We start from the raw sequence: 12,812 nt of genomic DNA, 5'->3' as shown, positions 1-12,812 counted from the left end.
GCTGAGCCGGCTCCAGCACCTGTGTAAATGGTGAACTTGCGTTAGTGCTAAGGTGGTTTCTTCACACACCTTTTCTCTTCCTCCCTTTTTCTTTTTCTTTTGTGTGGGAAGAGAGAAAAGGCAAAAAATATTTCTCAGCCAATTGCAGCTTCCACGGCGAGATGTAGTGTGGGAGCCACTCTATCCTCTTACTAGAAGCTGCTGGTGAGATGTGTGCACGCCAGGCCAGAAGGCCATGAAGCCCGCGGGTCCTGAAGTTTGAACTGTCCGGTGAGATCACTGCGGAGTTGAGGGGCAGAGGTTCAGGCCCCAAGAGGAAGACAAAGTAGGTGGGGAACAGAGCTGCAAGCTTGTGAGTAGGACAAGGTTGAGAACAGGAGGCAGAAACCTCTGGAACACACAGGAAATTCCAGAAGATTATGTTGGAAACAGGAGGATGTGCTTCCTCTATGCATCCTCCCAGCCTCAGTTTCTCCTTGGAACTCCAGTCACTGCTCTGTCTGTCCAAACTTTAGTTGGCCTCAAGTATTCAGAGCTGGGGTCTGCCTGGAATCTGCTCATCTCCTACATGGGAGGGCACAGGATTCTGAGGAATGGCAGAGTGGGGCGACTCCCTCATTGGGGAGGGAGCCATGCTCTCTTCCCTGACAGCTTTTAACCTCTCTTTGTCTGATGTGGACAGGCTGCCTGTTAGTCTATCTACGCTCACCTGCCTACCCCTCCCAGGCTGCGTGAAGGTGGGGCTGCACACAGGGAATAATCCCTGAATTCTTCGGGGTCAAGGAAGGGAAATGGTGGAATAACAGCACCAGGAACTCTCTTGTAAATTAACTCTCTTCCCTGACAGCTTTTAACCTCTCTTTGTCTGATGTGGACAGGCTGCCTGTTAGTCTATCTACGCTCACCTGCCTACCCCTCCCAGGCTGCGTGAAGGTGGGGCTGCACACAGGGAATAATCCCTGAATTCTTCGGGGTCAAGGAAGGGAAATGGTGGAATAACAGCACCAGGAACTCTCTTGTAAATTAATAACGACACGTCGAAGCAGATGGAGGAAGTAAAGAGCTAACTGAAGCACAGATCCATGGAAAGTGGAGTTGAGAACCCGAGTCCTGCAGACCTCCTGGCAGGTCCTGCAGTTCACGGCTCTTCCACCGCTTTCTCCTTCTTTCCATTTCAGGGACGTCTTTGAGGCCAAGCAAACCCTTCTGGCATCACGGCACCCCTTACTCAGAGTCCTCAGCTGGGGGAGGTACACTGAGAAACTCATCTTCCAACTCCACACCAGGGAGGACTGGGGTCCTGTGCACCCAGGGGCGTCTTTGGAACTCAGCAGCGATGCTGAAGGCAGGAGGTGTCTTGGGACAACTGAGCAGAATGGGGGGTGCTGTGTGAGTGGGTTCACAGAATTCATGTTTGGCATGTGGTTAAAATGAATCTTTCAATTCGTCACTGAGAATAATGAAAAAGGAGGCAAGTCATTACAATTTTCTGTCCTTTGAGCGAGCCTGTGTTGGTGAATCTGTCTGGGTTTTCACAAGGTGTCATCAGGATTTACATTTCCCAATTTCAATGTACATGAAAAAATAATATATGTGATGTTTTCTGCTGCGCGATGTCCCTGGTAAGCTACATAAAAGCCCGAATCAGTCATGCCTCTGCTCACGTGCACGCCGCAGGCAGACGACAGGACGCTCGTTTTGTGTTAGGACTTGAAGCTGTGAGAGCTGGTGAGGGACCCTTAGTTTAGAGCAGCAGCAAGCTGTCCTTAAACAGTCGGTCTCGCCCAGGTTCGGTTCTGCTTCCCAATGGATCAGGGTAATGCTGGAGGCTGTGTTGATGCTCACAACTGGGGTGGCAGTTGTACTGGCATCTATTGGGTAGAGGTCAGGGCTCCTGCTGCACATCTTAGAGTATATAGGATGGCAACCAGAACAAAAAAATCATCTAGTTCCTAAGTGTTGATGGTGCTAGAGTTGAGAAATGTTGCCAAGGATAGTAATAATAGTTATCCACAAGACAGTAAAAACAAACACATTGACTTGTGATGCTAGTAGTGCTGATGGTGATCATGATGATGATGGTGGTGATGACTGTGATGATGACTGTGAGGGTGATGATGATGATGATGGTGATGATGGTGGTGATAGTGATGGTGATGATGGTGATGATGATGGTGATGATGGTGGTGATAGTGATGGTGATGATGGTGATGATGATGGTGATGATGGTGGTGATGACTGTGATGATGACTGTGAGGGTGATGGTGGCGATGGCAGTAATGATGGTGATGATGATGGTGGTGATGATGGTGATGATGGTGATGATGGTGGTGGATGGTGATGATGGTGATGATGATGATGGTGGTGATGATGGTGATGATGGTGGTGATGGTGATGATGGTGATGATGGTGATGATGGTGATGATGGTGGTGATGGTGGTGATGACGGTGATGATGGTGATGATGATGGTGGTGATGATGGTGATGATGGTGGTGATGATGATGGTGATGATGATGATGGTGATGGTGGTGATGATGGTGATGATGGTGGTGATGATGATGGTGATGATGATGGTGATGATGATGATGATGATGATGATGATGGTGATGATGATGATGATGGTGATGATGGTGATGATGGTGGTGATGATGGTGGTGGTGGTGATGATGATGATGATGGTGGTGATGATGATGGTGATGATGATGATGATGATGGTGATGATGATGGTGATGATGGTGGTGATGATGGTGGTGGTGGTGGTGGTGGTGGTGGTGGTGATGATAGTGATGATGTACTGAAGATGCAGCAGCATAAAGGTGAATATGATGTGACAGTAGAGGAGGAGGCGCCATGTCTGAGCATCTTCTTTGTCCTAAGCCGCACACATCTTTGCTTTTATCCTCTTGAACATTTTATTCGGTAGATGTTACAAGTCCCACTTTATAGATGAAAAATTAGGAAACTCAAACTCGTGCGAAGACACATGAAAAAGAGACAAGATAAGGATTTCAGCCCAGGGCTATTGGATCCCAAACTCATGGTTGAAACTTGATCTTCACCATGAATTCGTGTATTTTGTAGTAACTGAATTACGCCCTTAGTGTCCACCAAACTATCTGGCAGCTTAAAGACACACATGTGCAGCACCTTTACGTTGCTAATTTGTGGAGATGTTGTGGAAAATAAAGCACGCCGTTCTCTGCTAAGTAAATTTCACACCAAATAATGGCTCATCTATAAATACTCTGCTGTAAAAGCATGTGCTGGGCAGCTCCCTCCATGTGTAAAGACATGTGTTATTAGGAAGCTTGGAAGACGCAGTACCTTGAGTTTCAGTGAGGAATTGCTGGAGGAAAGAAAGTCACTAAGGACCATTATTTTGTTGGCTGTAGTTAACCGTGTCCGTTCGTTTGCTCTTCGCACTGTGATTTTCCACCAGGTGTTGGGAAACATCTCACCACCTTCCACAGCTTTAGGCTGGCGGCTCACGCCATGCCAGCTTTCCTCTGGGACGCCACATTCTCCCACTCTGTCACCTTCAAAGGCACCTCTAGGGCTGCCCTGTGTGGGGCAGGATTCTGGGAGGGAGCTGGACCTGTGGGTGGCTTGGATGGCTTGAGATGAATAGTAGCTCTGGAGTTTTACAAAGAACTTATTTGGAATTAGCCAGCAGGAAAACCTGGGGGAAAAGAGACTTGATAAGAAACCATAATTTGGTATCAAACAAGGACAGGTCACATGTAATCCAACCGTGATGTTTAAACAAGGCATCCTTTAGCGCAGGCCTTTCTGTCTACAGCCTCCTTCCTACCAATGAAGCAGCTCTACAGACGAGCCACTAAATCATGTCATAACACCGGGCCACACGCACAGTGAGAGCAGGCTTGACTCTCTTACAGTCACAACATGCCATTCGATTCTCTGTGTGCTGGTGGCTGCCCCGGGCTGCGCTGAGGCTGATGTTTAGGTTGGGACTCTCTGCACCCCACCCTCCTCCGTCACCCACTTCCCTGGCCTTGTCCCTGGCCTTGGCTGCGGGGCCGGGTGAATGGCAGAGTGGACTCTCGCTCTGGTTTGTGGAGGTGGTGATTTTCTCCCTTTCTCTCACCATCATCTCTCACCGTGATGTTAAAACCCATCTCCATGATGACTCAATCAAGGCGGCAGATCCGGGTCCAGCTCTCGCCAGAGCCAGGCTCATGTGTCACAATCATTCTGGGCTCTGGCAGGGGATGGACAGGTGCCACTGAGTCCCTCACATGCCCCATCTCACCCAGCACTCTCCCTGTCCCTGGAAGAAGGGATGTTTTCATCTCCATTTTCACAGAGGGCAAACTGAGGCAAAGAGAAAGCCATTTACCCAAGATCACAGATAGAACAGTGTAGAAATAGAATTTGAACTCAGTCGGAGCCTAGAGCTGAGTCCAACCCACTGAGCTATGGGATAGTTCTATCATCTATCTATCTATCTATCATCTATCTATCATCTATCTATCTATCTATCTATCTATCTATCTATCTATCTATCATCTTCCATCTATATATCTATCAATCATCTATCTATCTTTGGTATTTATTGCCTAGCTACCTATTATCTATCTATTATCTGTTCATCTCTATCATCTATCAACTCATCTACTATCTATCTATCTATCTATCTATCTATCTATCTATCTATGATCTAGTATCTTTCTCGATTGGAAAACTTATCATGTATCAATCTATCATTAATCTACCATTTAACTATCCTCTATCATTTATCTAGTCTATCTATCATCTATCTAGCTATCATCTATCTATCCATCTATCATCTATCATTTATCTATTATCATCTATCTATCATCTATCATCTTCTATCTATCAATCATCTATCTATCTATGTTCTATCTATCAATCATCTATCTGTCTTCTATCTATCATCTATCTATCTATCTATCTATCTATCATCTATCATTTATCTATTATCATCTATCTATCATCTATCATCTATCAATCATCTATCTATCTATGTATTATCTATCAACTATCTATCTTCTATCTATCCATCTATCATCTATGTATTATCTATCTATCTATCTATCTATCTATCTATCTATCTATCATCTAGCAATCATCCATCTACCTTCTCTTCACTATCTATCATCTGTCTATAACATCCAGTCATCTATTTTCTATCATCTGTTCTTCCATCATGTGTTCAACCCTGTCAACCACCTGTCAATCTAGCTATCATCATCTGTCATCCATTGCCTTTCTGGCATCTATTTACCTGATTCTTGTTGTCCCTCCATTTCTCCCTCCCTTCTTCCCTCTCTCCCTATCAGCTATCTCTCCATCTCCCTGTCTCTGTCCTCTCTGGCTGTCTCTCTGGAGAACACTGCCTCTCACAGCATGTCTGAGAGTCTGGCACTGTTCATCATTTCCATCTCAGGCCTTCATATTTGCTGTTTCCTGCTGCTCATGGCCTCATAGCCTCTTTGCCATGACCAAGTGTGGATGCACCTGTCATGTCCTGTAACGGAAACTGGGTGCTCCAACAGCTCAGGGCTCACCTAACTCTACTGCATGTCTTTATACAAATCTTTGAATGACAGTTGGGTGACAGAAGTGCCAACTCCCATGAGACCAGGGAACAGCGGGACTGTGTGCAGGCTGGGGTGTGAGGGAGAAGATGGCTTCTGGGAGTTACAGCTGGGCAGTGCCCGGGGCTTGACTCGGTTTGACTAACAAGAAGCAGGCAGTTGCTTGAGTCCCTGACTCTCTGCTGCCTGGAGTTCATCTTACTCCAGATGTCAGTAGGACATACTTAAACGGGGTCTGTAACTGCCCTGTGCACAGGGAAGCTTGGATACTTATAGGAGAAGATGATGCAGGTAGCTGTGGTTCAAAGCTTCTCATGATGCTAGGTAAATTTCCAACTTTTAAAAAGCATAACTGTCAACATGTATGACATTGTTGAAGAAAAATTTAATGAATAAAAAAGTAAAACAAGTTTTCCTAACACAAACCAGCGACAATTCCAGCTACAAACACAGTATTCACTGGACCATGTCTGTCCTGGTCTGGACAGCATGGAGACCTGCGGCCCGGAAGATCTTGGGAAGAAATCTGCAGGTCTACGTGTCAAGGTGTCCTTTTTCCACATTGCCTGACAGGCCAGACATGTAACGCTCTACCCTCCTTCCCCCTCTGTGTAAGGCAGCCAAGAGAGGCTGGGAGAGAGGTTCTTCCAGGCAGGGCTGGGGTAGCTGTGTGGGAAGGGTGCCTGGGGCCTTGGCCCTGGCCATCCTTGCCTGGGAAGCTTGAAAAATGTGCCCAACCAAGCACACAAAAGTGAGCACATTGCCACAGCAGAGCCGGGCTCTCTGGGACAAGCTGTGCCTGGGGATAAGGCCTTCCATTCACTTAGTTACCTACCCTGTGTCCGGAACCCCAAATGACTGGCCCTCTCCTTTGCCTCTCATGACACAGAGTACCAGGGAATTTGCCTCACTCTTTGCCTAAAAGCACCCTCCAGATTCTCATACCACTTTTGCCAAAGGATAAAAGATAAGAAATACATTTTTCTTTAATTTTTAAAAGAAAATATTTCTGTACTAAGTTCATTATATTACCTGTCACTCGTTTTTCAGTTAGAAAACCAGCTCCAAGCTAAGACGAATTTCAACTCGACGCTGGAATAGAATCCAATTTAGATGTTCCACTAATTCAGCAAAGCTAATTAACTCCGTTCTGCTCTCCGGGTCCGTTTACTGGGACGCGGTGTTTCTGTTTGGTGGGCGGATAAGGAGATAAATGGGTCACTGTATTTATGACTGCTCATTACTGCCTTTAATACCCACACTGGAGAGGGTGCATTCTGATTACAATTAAAATGCTTTTATACCATTTTAGCAGTAATTGAGCGAACCCGGCAATTTGTACTTTGATTCTCTCAGTTAAGTAATTGACGATCACCAGCCATCATTGGATAATGACACATTCAATCACAAGGCTTCTGCCGGTGCGTTTAAAAATATCTCTGGAGCATTCTATTCGTCACCATGCCTGGGGACATGCTCCTGGGACAAGTGGCAGTTCGTTACTCACAGTAGTTTAGATCGCTGCTGTTTGTGCAAACCTCCCGGGATCTGAGAGTTTGAAACTGTCTCACGCAGGCTCTGTGGGTATTGTGTGCAATAACACAGTCCAGCAATCCACTTTGAGGTCTCAGCTACCCAGTCAGGCCCTGTTGAAGCCTGGGCAGCCCATAGCCTGCTCATCTGCAGCCTGAGTAGCCAGTGTTTGTCGGTACCAAGCAGTCCTCACACTTGCGACTTAAACCACTGTGGTGGTCTGAGTGGGAAATGCCCCCGTGGCTCAGGTTTTAAGCCTTTGCTCCCCTGTCAGTGGCACTTTTGAGGGAGGTTATTAAACCTTTAGGGAGGTGGAGCCTTACCAGAGGAAGTATGTCACTGGGGGTGGGCTTTGAAAGCGTATAGTCTTCCTCCACTTCTGGTTTGATCTCTGCTTCGCTGGTGAGATATGGGCTCTCAGGTTCCTGTTTCTGCCACCATGCCTGCCGCTGGCTGCCATGCCTCCACACCATGATGGACTCATCCCTCTGGAAGAATCTCTTCTATATGTTGCTTTTGGTCATGGTGTTTTTAATCACAGCAAGGAAAAGTAGCTAGTACCCCATGCGTGCTGTTGCTGTTATTTCTCATGCTCTTGTGGCTGGCTGTGACACTCTGCTGGCCTGGGCTGATGGCCGAGTGGGCCTCTTACCATGTCTGCCAGTGACTGGCTGGGCACCTCCTCTTTTCAGCAGGCTAGCTCAGGCTCCTTCACTGTCAGTCTCCCTGCTCCAGGGGCATTAGACTGTGCAAGTCCTGAGGCTCAGGCTGTCCCCTCAGTGTCTGCTCAACCTTAACTACCTCATATCCCTTTGGATGATGGGAGGGAGCCTCCTAGCCAGGCGGATCCCAGGAGAGAAGAAATAAGCTCTACTGCTGGCCACCAGCCCTGGTCTATCCTGGGGCCAGGCAAAGCCAGAGACATTCTTGTGTCACCACCCGGGGACAAGAGACCTTGTGGTGTCACTCATCTCCCTTGAATCAGTTTCTCCATACGTCAATCAAGACAGTAGGTGGTCCTGATTCCCTGTCACATCATCCTGCTGGGAGTGGAATCTGTGAGTGACTGTCATTACTCAAGCTGTCTGAAAAGCTCATACTGTTCCTTACCCAGATGGAATCACAAAACCTTTTGAAATATCCAGGCTCAATGTTCTCTGTAAAGCCAGTACACATCCTCTGTCCAAACTGAAGTCATGTAGACAAGTACAGTAAAAGAGGACAGCAGCTGGGGTTTTGGTGGTCAGCGATGTGTGTGTGTGTGTGCGCGCGCGCGCGCGCACACGCACTTGACCAGAGGACAGCCTTGGGTGCTGTTCCTTTAGTAACATCTGCTTTGTTTTCTGAGACAAGGTCTGTCATTGGTGAGAAGATCCTCACCAAGTGGGCTATGCAGGTTGGCCAGCAAGCCCTGGGGAACCTCCTATCTCTGCCTCCCCAGTGCTGGGATTACAAGTGCTACCATGTTTAAAACAATATGTGTTCTGAGTAGTTTCTATTGTCAAACTGACAGAATCCAAAGTCACCTGGGAGAGTGAGTCTTCACTGAGCACTGCCTGAGTCAGACCAGCCTGTAGCCATGTCTGTATGTTTAAAACAATATGTGTTCTGAGTAGTTTCTATTGTCAAACTGACAGAACCCAAAGTCACCTGGGAGAGCGAGTCTTCACTGAGCACTGCCTGAGTCAGACCAGCCTGTAGCCATGCCTGCGGGGGATTGTCTTGATGGTTAATGTAGCACCATCGCTAGGCAGGTGGGCCTAGGTTGTATAAGAAAGCTAGCTGAGCAGGAGCTGGAGAGTGAGCCACAAAGAGCCAGCAGGCAGCCTCCTCCGTGGTTTCTGCTTGAGCTCCTGCCCTGACTTCCCTCCGCGATGGACTGTGGCATGGATATGAGCCAAACATACACTTGCCTCCCTAAGTCGCTTTCAGTCAATGTGTTTATCACAGTGACAGAATGAAACCGAACACTGCATTCCATCTGGAGATAGAACTCAGGCCCTCCAGCTTGCAAGGCTGTTTATTACAGAATGAAACCAGAATAGTGTGGGCTCTGGGGATGGAACTAAGGCCTCAGGCTCGCAGTGTCAACACTTTACCCATATCTCCTCAGCCCCCAGAGCTGTTGCTTTTTAACCGTGGAACTGACTTCAGTGGGGTCTGATTGGACAACAGTCCCTGTGGGCCTGCCACTGAGGATGTGGTGACTGAGCTCCATCTCAAGGAGCTCTGCAAATGGTCTAGAAGATTACGGACCTCCCTGGGACCACTGTCTGCTGATGTCACAGTACACTGTGCCCCAGGAAGGCTGGTTCTAGATTCTGGAGGGGGGTTGGCAGGGGTTTGGGACACGCAGGAAGCTATGAAAATGTTTTAAGGAGCCATGAGTTTCAGTAGAGCCCGGAATTGGTGTCTCTCCCAGCCTCTGGAGTTAATGGACTGGGCTCTGTGGTTTGTTTCCCGTTTTTATGATAAAAATACCTTGACAAAGAGCAACCTAGGGGAGAAGAGAAAGGGTTTATTTGGCTCACAGTTCCGGGGTACCACCCACTACCACAGGGAGGTCTTGACTTCCTGCAGCTGGCCACACGCGTCACATCCATGACCAACAGCAGAGGGAGTGGATGTGTTGCCAGCACTCAGCTCGCCTCTCCCCTTCTACACAGCTCAGGGTCCAAACCCAGGGAACGGTATCCCCACTTTTAGGCTGGGTCTTCCCACCTCAGGTAGTGTAAGCATGACAACCCTCATGGTCATGTTCACAGGCCAACCTTTCCCTGGCCTGCATACCTGCATCGGCATCTCATTCTCCCAGAAATTAGCGGTGTGGTAGAAGTTCAGCATTACCCATGGACCCAACTTTAAGTTCCCCCACTTGTCCCTGCACCCCACATTCAGGCACCCTAGCAAGGGTAGCCATGGTGACAGTTGAATGAGGCAGAAAATGACATTTTTTTTGTCTGCAGAAATATTGTCTATTATGCTCAGAGAATTCTAACTATGAAAATTGCCTTTCACGCTGTTATGAAGAATCCTGAGTATACTCTATCTTCCTGGCTCTGGAGTCAGGTCAGAAGTTACCCCTAGTGCTCAGGGACTGGCCCTTTAGATTTTTGGACTATTTATTTATTTATTTATTTATTTAATTTGGTTATTTACTGATTTTTTTTGTATATTTCATACAGAACATCCCAAACAATCTAATTCATCTTTATAACCACTTCCCAAATGATACCCTCCCATACCCCCCTCCCCCCTAGAGCCCATATACTGTCATCCTTCTTACTGTCCACTGTGTTGACGGTGCCCTCCTTAAGAAAACCCTTCTCCCACTTTCTTGGATATTTAACAGCCATACTTTGAGGCCTATACTAATCTGGTAAGAGGGTCTTAAAGGACAGTTTTTGCCCCTTGCCCACCTAGGTCAACTAAGTTCCAGGGGACTATGAGCATATCTCAAAATGTCCTGTAACTGCAGTGAGCCACCTGTCCTCTTGATCAAGGAGACCATGGAGACCCCATCAAATGTACTTGAACCAGTGTCCAATCTACAAAGAGGAGGGTCAACACAGAGGAAACATTTCTTTTATGCTCCCAAGCAAAGCCAGCCATGGTTGAGCAGGACCTTTGACTTATCTTCACATATGTGGAACTGGTAAAAGAAAGGAGCCAGGGGCTCTGCCCAAGCCCATGTGACCCCTGAGGAATGGATCCTTAAATGGCCTTAAGAGTAAAAACAAATTGGTTTATCTGGGCCAACTATATGGCCTTAAACACCCAAAAGGAAAGTATAAAAAGATTAAAGGGGTCAATATAAATTTTTTAAGAGTCCATGTGTATAGCTAAATGCTACATAACAAGAAACAATGCCAGACAGGTGATGCCTTCCTTTGAGTTATTGGCCAAGGTGGCTCAAGAGACTCCCAGGCAGTAACCCAGCATAGAACTGGGAAAATGAACAGCAGACCCCAATCTTATCTAAAGGAATATTGACAACTGATTGCTGCTGGATGAGGAACAGCTGATCTTCCTAAATCAAGGATCTCTAGATAGGCTGACTAGATTCAGCAGAAAGACAAACACTGGAGAATGGCTGGGGCTGTCGACAACATAACCACAGTAACATGGGTGACAGAGTATGTGGGCTCTAATATGTGGGAGAGGGGAGGCTGTGGGAGGGTACCATTTGGGAAGTGGGTATATAGATGAATAAGATTGTTTGGGATGTTCTGTGTGATATACACACACAAAAAAAACAACAAATAAAAAAGAAATGGCTTATATTTTAGGAAGAAGCACAAAAAATGTTTCATGATAATTAGTAGAGGTGAAAAACATGACCATTGAAAGGATGCCAGAGCTATTACCACAGAACTAAAAGGGAAAGACACAAGGCAGAGTACTAAGGATCTGAGAGTAACCGACTGTGACTAGTCATCATCAGATACACAGAGATCAAAGACACATGTGCAAACACCTAAGTGTTAGTAGCATTAATAATGTAGGAAACAGCATATTTTAAAATGAAATGGAGATCTTTAAAGGGTAAAAACTCATTGAATTTTATTCCTTACAGGGTTTATACTGAGTTCAATATTATATAACTGTATTAATTCAACTGTGAACCTCAAAATTTATAGTCATTTTTGAAAGAGATGTATCCTTGCTCTGGAGTGTGTTATTGAATATGTTAAAGCTGTAATGAAATGCTTCTTCTAATCATGTGGTTATTAAATAATAATTTTAAAAAAAGAGTAAAAAAATTATTATACCCTTCTCCTATGGTCCCACCTCTCTTGAGCTCCTTCTTTTCCTTCATCCCCAAGGTTCCTTGTTCAGCCCTCCCTCCCTCCCACAAATATAACCCCATTTTATCCACATCTCCAGTGCCTGTTTCCTACTGTTCTTCTCCTTCAGGTTCTTTCTTTTCCTTTGCCTCCCTGGTTCCTTTCCATTATCCTGGTTCCTGTAGTTATGTCTGGATACATGCTCACATGTAAGGATTTGGTGCTAGGATCCACATATGCAGGAGAACATATGTTGTTTGTTTTTCTGAGTCTGTGATGCTTCACTTAGTATAACAGTTTCTAGTTCCATTTACCTGAAAATTTCATGATTTCATCTTTCTTTACTGCTGAGTAAAACTCCATCGTATATATGAACCACATTTTCATTATCCACTCGTCAATTGAGGGACACTTAGGTTGCTTCCATCTCTTGGCTGTTGTGAAAAGAGCAGCAACAAACATGGATGTGCAAGTGTCTCTGCAATAGGATGAGTTCTTTGGGTATATGCCAAGGAGCGGTATAACTGGGTCAAATGGTAGGTTCATTTGTAGTTTTTTAAGAGTTCTCCACACTGCTTTCCATAGGGATTGAACCAGTTTGCAACCCCACCAGCAGTGGATGAGTGTTCCCCTTTCCCCACATCCCCTCCAACATTTGGTATCATTTGTTCTCTTGATCTTAGCCAGTCTGACTGGGGTAAGATGAAATCTTAAAGTGGTTTTAATTTGCATTTCCCTACTTACTAGTGATGTGGAACACCTTTTAAGATGCTTCTTAGCCATCTTTATTTCTTCTTTTGAGAACTCTCTGTTCAGCTCCTCAGTTCATCTTTTAATTGGGTTACTTCCTTTCTTGATTCTCTTTTTTTAGTTCATTATATATTCTGGATATTAAACCTCTGTCGGAAG

Source organism: Nannospalax galili, unplaced genomic scaffold (genome assembly GCF_000622305.1).
Source record: "Nannospalax galili isolate Female #2095 unplaced genomic scaffold, S.galili_v1.0 scaffold237, whole genome shotgun sequence".
In the NCBI taxonomy this organism is placed as follows: Eukaryota; Metazoa; Chordata; class Mammalia; order Rodentia; family Spalacidae; genus Nannospalax; species Nannospalax galili.
Note: the sequence above shows the minus strand (reverse complement) of the source record.